Source organism: Agelaius phoeniceus, chromosome 7 (genome assembly GCF_051311805.1).
Source record: "Agelaius phoeniceus isolate bAgePho1 chromosome 7, bAgePho1.hap1, whole genome shotgun sequence".
Classification (NCBI taxonomy): Eukaryota; Metazoa; Chordata; class Aves; order Passeriformes; family Icteridae; genus Agelaius; species Agelaius phoeniceus.
The window spans coordinates 7423169-7435533 of NC_135271.1; the positions used below are offsets into that span (position 1 = coordinate 7423169).

General features: G+C 54.7%; 1 long non-coding RNA gene across 1 annotated transcript; it reads right to left on the minus strand.

Annotated features, from left to right (window-relative positions):
- Positions 1-6730: 6730 nt before the first annotated feature.
- LOC143694442 (uncharacterized) lies at positions 6731-7697 on the minus strand. The gene is made up of 3 exons (XR_013182924.1): positions 7584-7697; positions 7102-7173; positions 6731-6915 (listed from the first exon to the last, which is right to left on the minus strand). It is a non-coding gene; the product is annotated as an uncharacterized LOC143694442 (long non-coding RNA).
- Between the last annotated feature and the right edge of the window lie 4668 nt (positions 7698-12365).

The window sequence follows — 12365 nt, forward strand, 5'->3', positions numbered from 1 at the left end:
CTTTGTCCTGTGTTTTGGGGACAGATTGGAAGTGACCCTTGAGAAATCACTGCAAGACAGACTTGTCCTGGCAATATTCCTATTGGAACAATCCCTGTGTATACGGACATTTGGAGGTGAAATCCCAATTCTGGCCATGGATGCCTGGAGGAGAAGGACAGTTCTTTTCCATAGGAAGGAAAGCACAGAGCCCCAGTGTTTCAGCAGCAGATGAGAGGAGACCTTCAACTGGCCAGGGTCAGTTGGACCAGTCAGGCCGTCCATGGGAGGCCACACCAGCCAGACCTGTTGTGTGCACCCTTGGTTTTATGGCACCCTCAAGTGTCACAATGGTGCCTTGATTCCATGGAGCCCTGCAGTGTCATAATGAACCTTTGGACCCTGGGGGTTTGCAGTGTCACAATGGTCTCCTTTGCCTCCACAGTGTCACAATGGACCATTGATGACAGGAGGCCCCTCTGTGTCAAATGCAGCTTTGGTTCCATGCAGCTCTGCAGTGTCACAAAGGCCCCTTGGTTTCACCAGGCCCCACAGTATCACAATGGTCCTCTTGGTTCTGTGGGGAGACCCCCAGGGTCACAATCGTCTCACTGATTCTATGAGGCTTTACAGTGTCACAATGGTCCCTTGGTGTCACAGGGCCCCACAGTGTCACAATGGTGCCTTGATTCCATGGCCCTGTGCTGGTGCATTCCCCCCTCCCCTTCTCAGGCCACCCTGCCAGCTGAGAAATGCTCCTTGGGCCTCAGCCTTGGCAAACAGCACCTGGGCTCAGCTCCTCTGCAGCTCACCACAAACACTGCCTGCTCCAGGCACTGCTGCTGCCCAACCAGCTCCTGCTTTCTGTAGCAGCAGCCCTGGGAACTGGTTTTGTTCCCTCAGTGGCACAACATCCCTGTTCTCACACTGCCAAAGAAAGCTGTTGATGCCAAGTGTGGCCAGGATGAGCCATTGCTGGGACTGAAGCCCCTCTCTTGGGGCCCTGCAAACAGCGCTCCAAAAGGAGCCCTTGGAGCTCTCCTGGGCCAGCGACTCCCTCTGAGTGGGGCCTCTCCCAGCCGGGAACTCTCCCGTTTGCTGCACTCGGGGATCCCCAACAACGATGGAGCCTGGGCCGATCCCCCCACTCCTCCAGGCTCAACCCTTCAGCCACTGGGGAGATGCCAAAGGATCCACAGGGAGCATTTCCTGCCCTCAGGGGAATTTCTCACAGGTGCCTTGCACTGACTCTTTGTGTCTGTGTGCACACAGGAGCGCCTGTGCTGGGGAAATGTGGCAGAAATGCTGCTCTCTGAGGGGTTTGAGAGCCTTGGATAGCTGAGTCAGTCAGATATCCAAATATCAGTAAGTAAGGTTGAGTCACGAGGTCTAAGCAAAGTTAAATGCTGCTACGAGTTGTTCTTTTGCTAGTTTGTTAAGTTTAATATAAGTTATTAGCTAAGTTAAATATTGTTGAGGGTTATTCCTCTGTTAAATTGCAAAGTCATAGGTTATAAGTTAGGTTAAATACTGTTAAGTGCTGTTCTTTTGCTAAACTCTGATGTTTAAGGTAGCAGTTATGGCTAAGGTACAAGTTAAGTCCTGTTAAGCTTGAGCTCTGATAAACTTCTATCCTTGCCCTCACTGTCCTTGTGTCACACACACATAGGGACAGTTCTCAGTTCATTTCTGGTTTGATTGCCTGGATTTGGTTTGGTTTTGTCATTGCTTTGTTTCCTTGGTGTGCCAGAAATGTCCAGTCAGGAGCAGAATGACTCTTGGCAAGGAATTTTGTGGTGCTGTCCCTTAATATTAAATCTGGTTTTTGCTGATCCCTTGCTGGGGATTCCTGCAATCAGGGCATTGGCAAGCCTTCCCTTACTGGTGCCTCTGCTGGTGTCTGGTCAAGTGAGAGCTTTGGGTGAAGCTCTTCCCACACTGGGGACACTCAAAGGGCCTCTCCCCGGTGTGGATGCACCGGTGGGTGACAAGGTGGGAGTTGCGCTTGAAGCCCTTCCTGCAGTCAGGGCAGCGGAAGGGCCTCTCCTCTGTGTGAATCCACTCATGCAGGAGGAGATGGGAGCTGGTCTGAAACCTCTTCCCACACTGGGTGCACCCGTAGGGCCTCTCCCCTGTGTGGATCATTTGGTGGATGATCAGCTGGGACCTCTGACTGAAGGTCATCCCACATTCCCCACATTTGTGTGGCCTTTCCCCAGTGTGGATCCTCTGGTGGCAGACCAGGGTAAAGTGCTGGCTAAAGCATATCCCACATTCCCCACACTCATAGGGCCTCTCCCAGGTGTGGATGCGTTGGTGGGTGATGAGGGCAGATGTGGAGAGCTTTGTGGACAGTTGGCTAGCTGAGAAAGGTCACGTAGACATAATAATACCGTTGGTTAAGCAACAAGGAGACAAGTCTAGGAGTCAGCAGTCAGTGTCCAATAGTGGACAAGGGCATTGTGCCCTTGGTGCAACAACAGGATAGGGAAGAGGATCTTTTGCCAAAAATATGAAGATAGTTTCAATAGAATAACTACAGGAATGTAGAAGGAGCAACAGAATAACCATAAGAATGCAGAAGTAGGCATAGTTGGTTGATAAGTAACTAACCAATAATGAGCTCAGCCTTGCAATATGTATGAACTTCATTAACACCAATATAAATAGGTGTGACTATCAATAAAGTTTGAGACTTGCTGATCACTCATATTGAGTGCTGCATTTCTTCTGCCAATCCAACAACATGGTGACCCCGATGTGATTCCTGTAATGGCAACCACGGTGGATCGGTGTAGGAGTTCGGGTCCTGTCGCAGCAAGGACGGCGAATAAGCACCGCTGAAAAAGGGAAGGTGCCGCGCCCTGGGTGACCTCAACGAAGAGCCCGGCCGATACGTGCTGCCGAGGCCTTGTAGGGCTGCAACAGCACTGACGTTCTTAAAATGGAAAGAGAAAGGCAAGCAGCATATGATTTATTTACTTGCTTTTTACAAAAGCATCAGGTTAAGGGCATAGATTTGCAGAAAGAGCTTCCCAGGTTAGCTTACGGGTGTGAACAAGGAATTTTTCAAAATCCTCATACAGTACATGAACTAACGGAGTGCCGTAAATTTGGGGACACACTCTGGGAGGCAGTTATAGATGAAGATAAAACTGCAAAAAAGTTGGGAAAGCTATGGCGAGTTGTGCATAATGAGTCATTACAATATCAGGCAGAAAAGAAGGCTGCGCAGCAAGCTAGCATGGCGCGTGATAAGAATAAGAGTTATGGGGACTGGTTCAATTGTCCGTGACCTCCTGCCACATCTGCAGTCATTTTGCCACCAACATCAGCTCCTGCTTCAAGCAGCAGCTCACCCCCCGCCTGTGCTACAACAGCACTGCCTGCACCGCCTGTGTCAAACCCTCCATCTCCTCCTCCTGGTAATGAGCCGTTCCCTGGGTCAGAGAGTAACCTAGCGGGGGCCATTGCACGGGGGTGAAGGGAGGCATGGGCAGCGGTAGCAAAAGATATCATCGTTACGGGGGATAAAGAGCCTATAAAAGCAGCTATGATGTTGCTTGTCCAGTGATATATTCACCTGTGGCAGGGGGCAGGTTTCAAGCAACAATAACTGCTCTAGACTGGAAGCTGCTGTTGCAATTACGGTCCCCAGTTAGTCAATTTGGGCTAACCAGTGAGCCCACAAAACAAATGCTTGACTATATCCAGGGGACTCAGGTGTTACTGCTGGCTGATTGCAGTGGAATAGCGAAGCTTATCTTCACTCAGCATCAGCAGCTCTTGTTTAATGCACACTGGCAGGCACTCTGCCAGGAATGCGTAGCAGTAATACGGCAGCCAGGCGACCCATTACACGGAATAACCCTAGAGGAGCTAATGGGTCTAGGGCCTTTTCTTCGGACAGAAGCACAGGCGTTACTCGGTCCTGATAAATGTCGGGAGGCTATGCATCTGGTGCAGTTGGCTATAGATAGGATAAAAGAGCCAGGCAGGGTCCCCTCTTATATGGGAATAAAGCAAGGAAGAGATGAGTCATTCGGATCTTTTATAGATAAGGCAGCCAATGCTATCGAGCGGGCAGGAGTCCCTGATTTCATGAAGGGTACTTTGTTGAAACAATGCGCACTCAAGAACTGTAATCAGGCTACAAGGAACGTATTAAATACCCTAAGAGCTAATTGGTCTATAGAAGAAGTTTTAGAACGATTGGCAAATGTGCCCATAGGAAATCAAGCGATGTTAGTAGAAGCTATTAAGGAGTTAGGAGCAGGATTACAAAAACAGGCAGCAGCCTCACAGTCAGGTGTTAGCTGCTCTTGCACCCCTACAAGCAGCAGCAACAAATACTCCATGGGCTCCATCTGCTGGCCGATTTAAATGTTACTGGTGTGGAAGCATAGGACATACCCGAAGGGCTTGTCAAGCAGCCAGCGTCTGGTGCCAAAATTGTCGCTTGGACACCCACAACACCGGAGCCTGCCGACGCCGCTCGGGAAACGGGAAGGCCAGCGCGTCCACAAGCTGCCGTGCCCAGACACAAGTAGCTGCTGTCAACACCTCAGCCCAGCTTCGCTTCAACCTGTCAACACCTCAGCCCAGCTTCCCTTCAACCAGCCACCGCCAGGAGCCTCGGGCTGGACGTGGCAGCCGCAGCAGCAGTATCATTGATGACCACCCAACCCAACCGGAAAAGGTTCCGAGTGGAATAAAGGGACCAATCATCATTGATGGACAATCTATCCGAGCTTTGCTCCGGAGACAATCATCGGCCATTATGATGGGATTGTTTGTTTTAGCCGGGGTAATAGACGCTGATTATATGGGGGAAATTTTGTGCCATGGTGCATACTCCTTTTCCACCAGTACGAATCAAGAGAGGATAGCTCAATTGGTTCCATTGGAGCAGATGACTAAAACTTTACCCCTCATCAATCACAGTTGAGAGGGGAATGAGGCTTTGGTTCCACTGGAGGACTCACTCTATTAACAATGAACCTGAATGATCGACCAAAGCGCACTGTAATTATAGAGTAGCAGGGTGGGAGGCAAACCTTGGAAGGTTTATTACATGCTGGTGCGGACTCCAGCATTATTAGTCCAGATTTCTGGCCCCACAACTGGCCATTACAGCCAACCACAGGGACAGTTACCAGGGTTGGAGGCCTAACACTTGCAAGAAAATCACCCATGTTATCTGTAACTATTGACGGAAAAAGTTTACAGAATGTTTTCTCAATTGTACCTTTGCCCCCTACTGTGCAGTGCCTCATTGGTCAGGATATTTTGGCTCAAATGGGAGTAGTGCTGACAAATGAGCACCCTTTGGGCTAACAACGGCCATTGCATGGACTTTCCTGATCCCACTCCGATGAAAAACAGAGGACCTGGTGTGGGTTGAGCAATGGCCCTTAAAAGGGGAAAGTCTCATTCAGGCACACAAGCTGGTGCAGGAGCAGTTTGACCAAGGACATCTCCAGTCATCTGTTAGTCCTTGGAGTGCTCCTGTTTTTGTGATCAAGAGGAGATGATCCTGGCAGGTGTCGTCTCCTGCATGATCTACGTGCCATCAATGATCAGATGCATAGAATGGGAGCCCTGCAGCCTAGATAGCTCAGTCGGTAGCTTTCTGGCTCCAGGGGTGGCAGCAGCAGGCACCCATGCCACCCTAAATAAGTTGGGATGCTGGCTTGCGAAGCAAACCAATGCCACTTCTATGGCGCTTTCTAGCCTTTTGCTTGATGTTGATTCTATTCGCCATGCAACGCTTCAAAATAGAGCTGCAATTGATTTTCTTTTACTTGCACAAGGCCATGGTTGTGAAGAATTTGAAGGCATGTGTTGCATGAACCTTTCTGACCATTCATGATCCATCCACTCCCAACTCTCTGAGTTGCGGAGGTTAACCGGAAACTTACAGGTAGAATTGGGCTTCGATATTGATGAATGGCTCAAATCTTTAGGCCTGGGATCATGGTTACGCTCTATTGTTAAGGTCAGCATTATAGTGGGCATTATAGCTTTGTTAGTAGTATTAATTTTGCCGTGGTTTTGCATGTGCCTACAGAACATGGTGCAAAGGATGATATCTGCTGCATTTAATCAGACCATGCTTGTTCAACATAAAAACGGAGGAAGTGTGGAGAGCTTTGTGGACAGTTGGCTAGCTGAGAAAGGTCATGTAGACATAATACCGTTGGTTAAGCAACAAGGAGACAAGTCTAGGAGTCAGCAGTCAGTGTCCAATAGTGGACAAGGGCATTGTGCCCTTGGTGAACAACAGGATAGGGAAGAGGATCTTTTGCCAAAAATATGAAGATAGTTTCAATAGAATAACTACAAGAATGTAGAAGTAGCAACAGAATAACCATAAGAATGCAGAAGTAGGCATAGTTGGTTGATAAGTAACTAACCAATAATGAGCTCAGCCTTGCAATATGTATGAGCTTCATTAACACCAATATAAATAGGTGTGACTATCAATAAAGTTTGAGACTTGCTGATCACTCATATTGAGTGCTGCATTTCTTCTGCCAATCCAACAGGTGGAGCTGCAGCTGAAGCCCTTCCCACATTCCCAACACTCATAGGGCCATTCCCCAGTGTGGATCATCTGGGGGCTGATCAGGGTGCTGCTCTGCCTGAAGCTCTTCCCACACTCCAAGCACTTGTGGGGCTTCTCCCCATCATGAAGCTGCTCCTGGGCCACCAGCTCCAAGCTCTGGCTGAAGCTCTGTCCACCTTCCTGGCTCAGGTTGGGTCTTTCCTCTTCAGAGCACCCTGTGCTGGGTTTGGAGCCCCTCGTCCTGCAGGATCTCCAAGGTTTTTCCTCCCCATTGGATTCCTGTGCCCTGGAGTCGCTCAAAAAGGCCTCTTCCATGAGGTTCTGCTGTGGGGATTTGTCCTCCCTGCTCTCCATCCTCAGCTCCTTCCCTGGGGGAGGAAGGACAAGGAGAGGATGGGATTTGCCTCCATGCCAGAGGGAAGGGGAAGGAGATCCCCCCCAGTGCATCCCCAGCAGGACGGCGATGGCAGCAGGGTTGTCCTGCAGCTGGGGCCGTGCTGGGCTGGGAGATGGAGCAGGAGAGAGGGGGAAAGGGGCACTGACTTCCTCCTCACCTGCCTGGGTGTCCTTCGCCATCTTCCTCTTCCTCGCAGTCTCCTGCTCCATCTGGCCAAGGTGTGGGAATCCTGGTTTGGGGAAAAACAAGGGATCAGCATGGTGGGTTTAATGGTCCCGCTGCCCAAGTGCAGGTGGAGAAGTCACTGCTCCCTCCAGCCTCGGGGACCCGGACCCTGCTCATCCCCAGCCTCCCCCATTCCTCCAGGCTGCTGGGGATCCCCCGGCTCCGGCATCGCCCCTCTGCGCTCTCCCCGCTCCAGGGCTCCCACGTTCTCCCCCAGCTCTCCCGGGGATCCCCAAACCCAACATCACTCCCCTGCCTGCATGTACCGGCAATCGCCACGTGGGACACCCCAAGATCACTCCAGGGCAATTTCCGGCCCAGCTTTGGGGTCCTGCAAGATCCAAACATCCCCTGCCCTGCCAAACCACCCTGCCGGAGACCGCCCGATGGATCTGGGGCGAGCTCCCCGCTCACCTGCGGTTCCGGGGGGGCGATGCCGGGGGACCCCGGCCCGAGCGGGGGAACCGCGTGGGGTTGGTGCTGCTCCTCCTCCTGCTCCTCCTCTGTCCCTCCTCTTCCTGCTCCGCCTGCTCCTGCTCCTCCTTTCTTCTCGATCCTCCCTTTCCCTTTGCCTTTCCTTTTCCTCCTCCTCTCTCCCTCCTCTCCCTCCCGCTCCATCTCCGCTCCCAGCCCGGCCCGGGCAGTGCCGGCACCCAAAAGCAGCCGCGCTCTGCCCTGGGGGGGTTCCAAAGCGGCCCCGCCCCGCCCGGCACTGGGAGCGATCCTGGGAGCGCTTGGAACGATGGTGGGAGCACCGGGCAGGAACTGGGAGCGCTCTCCCTGCCGGTCCCGCTCTTACTGGGAGCGCTGGGAACGATGGTGGGAGCACCGGGCAGGAGCTGGGAGCGCTCTCCCTGCCGGTCCCGCGTTTACTGGGAGCGCTGGGAGGGGACTGGGAGCAAACAGCGCCCGGACGCGGCTGCAGCCGGCGGGGGGCGGAGCCAGGCCAAAGGGCGTGGTTATGCAAATACGGGAGCGATTGCGCGCTGGGATTGGTGGGTGGGAGCAGCGCGGGGCTTCCTCTTTCACGTGAGGCCGGGAGGGCCAGAGCGATGTTGGCGGCGTCCGGTGAGAGGGGACAGGGAATGGGGACAGGGGCCAGGAATGGGAATAGGGAATGGGGTCAGGGACCAGGAATGGGAATGGGGAATGGGAATGGGGAATGGGGACAGGGACCGGGAATGGGGATAGGGAAAGGGGTCAGGGACCGGGAATGGGGACAGGGGATGGGAATGGGGACCGGGAACGGGGAATGGGGACAGAGACCGGGAATAGGAGCAGGGAACGAGGACAGGGAATGGGAATGGGGACAGGGACCGGGAATGGGAACAGGGAATGGAGACAGGGACCGGGATTGCAGACAGGGACCGGGAATGAGGATGGGGACAGGGCCAGGGACCTGAAATGGCACTGGAAATACGGTACAGGGATCAGGAATACAGGACAGGGACAGGGAATGGGATCTGGACTGGGATGGGAGCAGGACGGGAACGGGATAGGGGGGACATGGGAATGGGCCGGGGAAAGGGGAGTGACTGTGGGAATGGGGCAGCCGCTACAGGGGACACGAGGCGTTGGGATGGGGGCACATGGGGACAGTTCCGGGGCAGGGGGTCCGTGATCAGCTGTCCCAGAACCTCCTCCAGGGTCTCCCAGTGCAACTGGAGCCGCTCAGCCTGGTGTCCCCAAAGCCCTGAGCAAGTCCCAAGTCTCTCCCAGGAACCCTCAAGTCCCTCACACCCAGCATCCCCCACATCCCCTGCAAGACCCCCCGTGTCCCCATCCTTGTCTTAGCTCAGCGTCTTTATTTTTACCCTGCTTTTAGGAGGTTTGGAAGGGCAAAGAGAAATGAAAAGAAAATCCAGGCCATGGGGTGGGGAGCCAGGAGGATATGGAGGCCCCAGCCAGGTGTCTTCTCGTCAGGGATCACCAGCACCACAGACCACCAGGGCTCTGTCCACCGGGGTCACTGGGGATCATCCAGCGCGGATCCTCCCGTGGGGAATGGAGCTGGAGCAGCACATGGAGTTCTTCCCACACTGGGCGCACTCGCAGGGCTGCCCTTGGTGGTGCCTCCGTTGGTGTTGGGTCAAAGCTGAGCCATTTGAGGTGCTCGTCCCACACCTGGGACACTCATAGGGCCTGGGACATCCCCAGGAGCAGGGCTGGGATGGGCTTTGGTGCCTGGGACATCACCAGGAGCAGGGCTGGGATGGGCTCTGGTGCCTGGGACATCCCCAGGAGTGGGACTGGGATGGGCTCTGGTGCCTGGGACATCCCCAGGAGCAGGGCTGGGATGGGCTCTGGTGCCTGGGACATCACCAGGAGCAGGGCTGGGATGGGTTCTGCTGCCTGGGACATCCCCAGGAGCAGGGCTGGGATGGGCTCTGGTGCCTGGGACATCAGCAGCAGCAGCGGGGCTGGCTGTGATGCTCTCCAGTGCCTGGGCCATGCCCAGGGGTGCTGCTGGCTGGGGTTGGGTTGGTGCCTGTGCAGTGCCCAGGGCAAGGTCACAGCGGGGCAGCTCTCAGTGTCCCCAGCAGGTCACGCTGTCCAGGGCAGCCGTGCCAGCGCTCACTGTGCACACGGGGCAGGCTGGGCTGGACGGGGCTCGGGGCACAAACGCCGCCCCCGGGGCTGGGCTCTGCCCCTGCCTCTGGGGCCCAGCCCCTGCCAGCAGGGCCTTGGGCAGGGCACGGGGCTGCTGCTGGCCCAGGGGGACAGGCCTTGCCCCCTGCCAGCTGCTCGGGCCCCTCGGGTGCCCGTGCCACATCCCTGTGCCTCCTGTCCCCGCTACTCCCCGCCACCTTCACTCCCTCCATCAAAGCCCCTCTCAGCCTCTTCACTGTGACCTCTGGAAGGAAAGAAAGAATGAAGGAAAGGAAGTGTTGTCTCTTCACCCTGGCTGGATGCCAGGTACCCACCATGGCTGCTCTCTCACTCTCCTCCAGAGATGGGCAGGAGGGAGAAAAATAGAAAATAGAATGAAGGCTTCATAGCTTGAGTTAAGGACTGGGACAGATCACTCAGCAAATGCCATCATGGGCAAAGCATTTTTGAAATTACAGATATTAATTGAATTTATTTCTATCCAGATCAGGGCATGACAGTGAGAAGTAAACTAAAGCTTCACAAACACCTTCTGCCCGATCCTCCCTCCTTCCCAGCTCTGCCTCCTCCCCCAGTGGTGCAGGGAGACAGGCACTGGGGGCTCTGCTCCGTTCATCACCCGTTATTTCTCCTGCTGCTCAGGGAGAGGAGTCGTTCCCCTGCTGCACCGTGGGGTCCCTCCCCGAGACACTTCTCCATGAACTTCTCCAGGGTGAGTTCATCTCACGGACAGCAGCTCTTCACAAACTGCTGCAGCTGCCTCACTCTCCCATGGGCTCACAAGTCCTGCCAGGACCCTGCTCCAGCGTGGGCTCCTCTCTCCACGGCTTTGCAGGTCCCTGCTGGGTCCCTGCTGCAGCACAGGTTTCTCATGGGGTCACAGCCCCTGCTCAGGCACCCCCTGCTCCAGCACGGGATGCTGCAGGTGCTGCAGGTGCGTCTCTGCTCTCCGGGCCCTCCAGGGGCTACAGGGGCCCAGCTGCCTCTCCAGGGGCTGCCCAGGGAATCTCAGGGCAATCAGCTCCAGCCCCTGGAGCAGCTCCTGCCCCTCCTCCTGCCCTCCCCTGCCCTGCCCTGGGGTGTGCAGAGTTGTTTCACTCACATGTTCTCACCCTGCTCTTCCCTGCTCACAGTTACAACTACACAATCACCCATTTTCTTTTTCTTAAATCTCTTTTCCCAAAGGTATTACCACCATTTCTAACTGGGCCAGCCTTGGCCAGCGGCTCGTCCATCCTGGAGCCGGCTGGATTTGACTCTGTGGGACGTGGAGGAGCAGCTGCTTCCAGCAGCCTCTCACAGAAGGTGCTCCTAAAGCCCCTCACCAAAACCTGGCCATGCAAACCTAGTATAAGTATGGCAGGGATTTTATTAATTCTTCTTATTTCCATTATCTTTTTTTTTTTTTTTTTTTGCTAATTATAGTACAGTTCTTATTATTACTAGTAGTTTTAGTCTTTTTGACTCTATATTAATAGTGGCTAGAGTAGAACTGGAAACAAAGGTTCTTCATTGCAAGTAGAAGTTATAATTTTGGCAGCCTCTTGCCCTGCCCTGTTCTGTGTCATTGCTGTGTGTGAAGCTGCTGCTGCCAGGGCTCCCTATTTGCCTGGTTTGAGAAATTCGATGGCATTGCTCACATGTCAGAAAGAGAGGGCTCCTTCCATTCAAATGGATTGCCTGAGCTCTTCTAGTCCCAGTGTTGGAAGCTTGTTTTCTATCATTGTTGACTTTCTCAGCTTCTGTTACTATTTGTGATTTTATAACAAAATGTTCTCAGATGTGACTTTGCAAGATTCTCTAATCAGATTCAGTTTTTTTTTGCTCTTGGATTTCTTAATGGTGTGTCAGAGCTGAAGGCAGCATTTTGGGTGGGAAGCCTTCAGTGGGAGCTGGGATTGCCTCAGCAGCAGCTGGTTGTGCAGATGTGAGCAGAGATAACCGAGATGCCATGAAGGGAATGTTGTGCCCGGCGGGAGCCCGCAGTGCCCGGCTGGAGGGAGCTGCGCTGGGAGCTGCAGGTTGTGCCGGGGCCGGGCAGTGGCCGGAGCCCCGGCCAGGGGCCGGCGATGGACACTGACCCTGGGCCGGGCAGGGGCTCGGGGCCCTGCGGCGCCGGGCGCTCGGTGCCTGCTCACAGCGGGGCTGTGCGGGAGCCGGAGCAGCGAGAGAGCCCGGGCCGAGCATCAGCCCCGGGGCGGGCACGGCTGGGAGGGGACCCAGCCCGGGGGTCCCGCAGAGCCTCCCTGCTCCAGAGCCGCAGTTGCGGCAGCACCGGGGGCAGCTGCCGGGACCTTTGGGGCACGGAGGAGCCGCGGGCGGGCGTTCCAAGGGCTCCTTCGGGGTAGGATTTTGTCCCGGTGCGGGGCAATTCCCGGGGCTGGGCGGGCTGGGGCCGCTGCCGAGCGCCGCCGCCTTTGCCCGGAGCCCCCGGGCAGAGCTCTCTGCTCGGGGCTGTGAAAAACCACGTTCACTCTCCTGTGAAGATTTAGAGTTTAATAAAGGACAAGGGGAGACAAGGACCACGGAGCAAAGGTTATTACGGCCGTCTGCATCTTGGCACTGAACCAAGTCCCCTTGTTATCT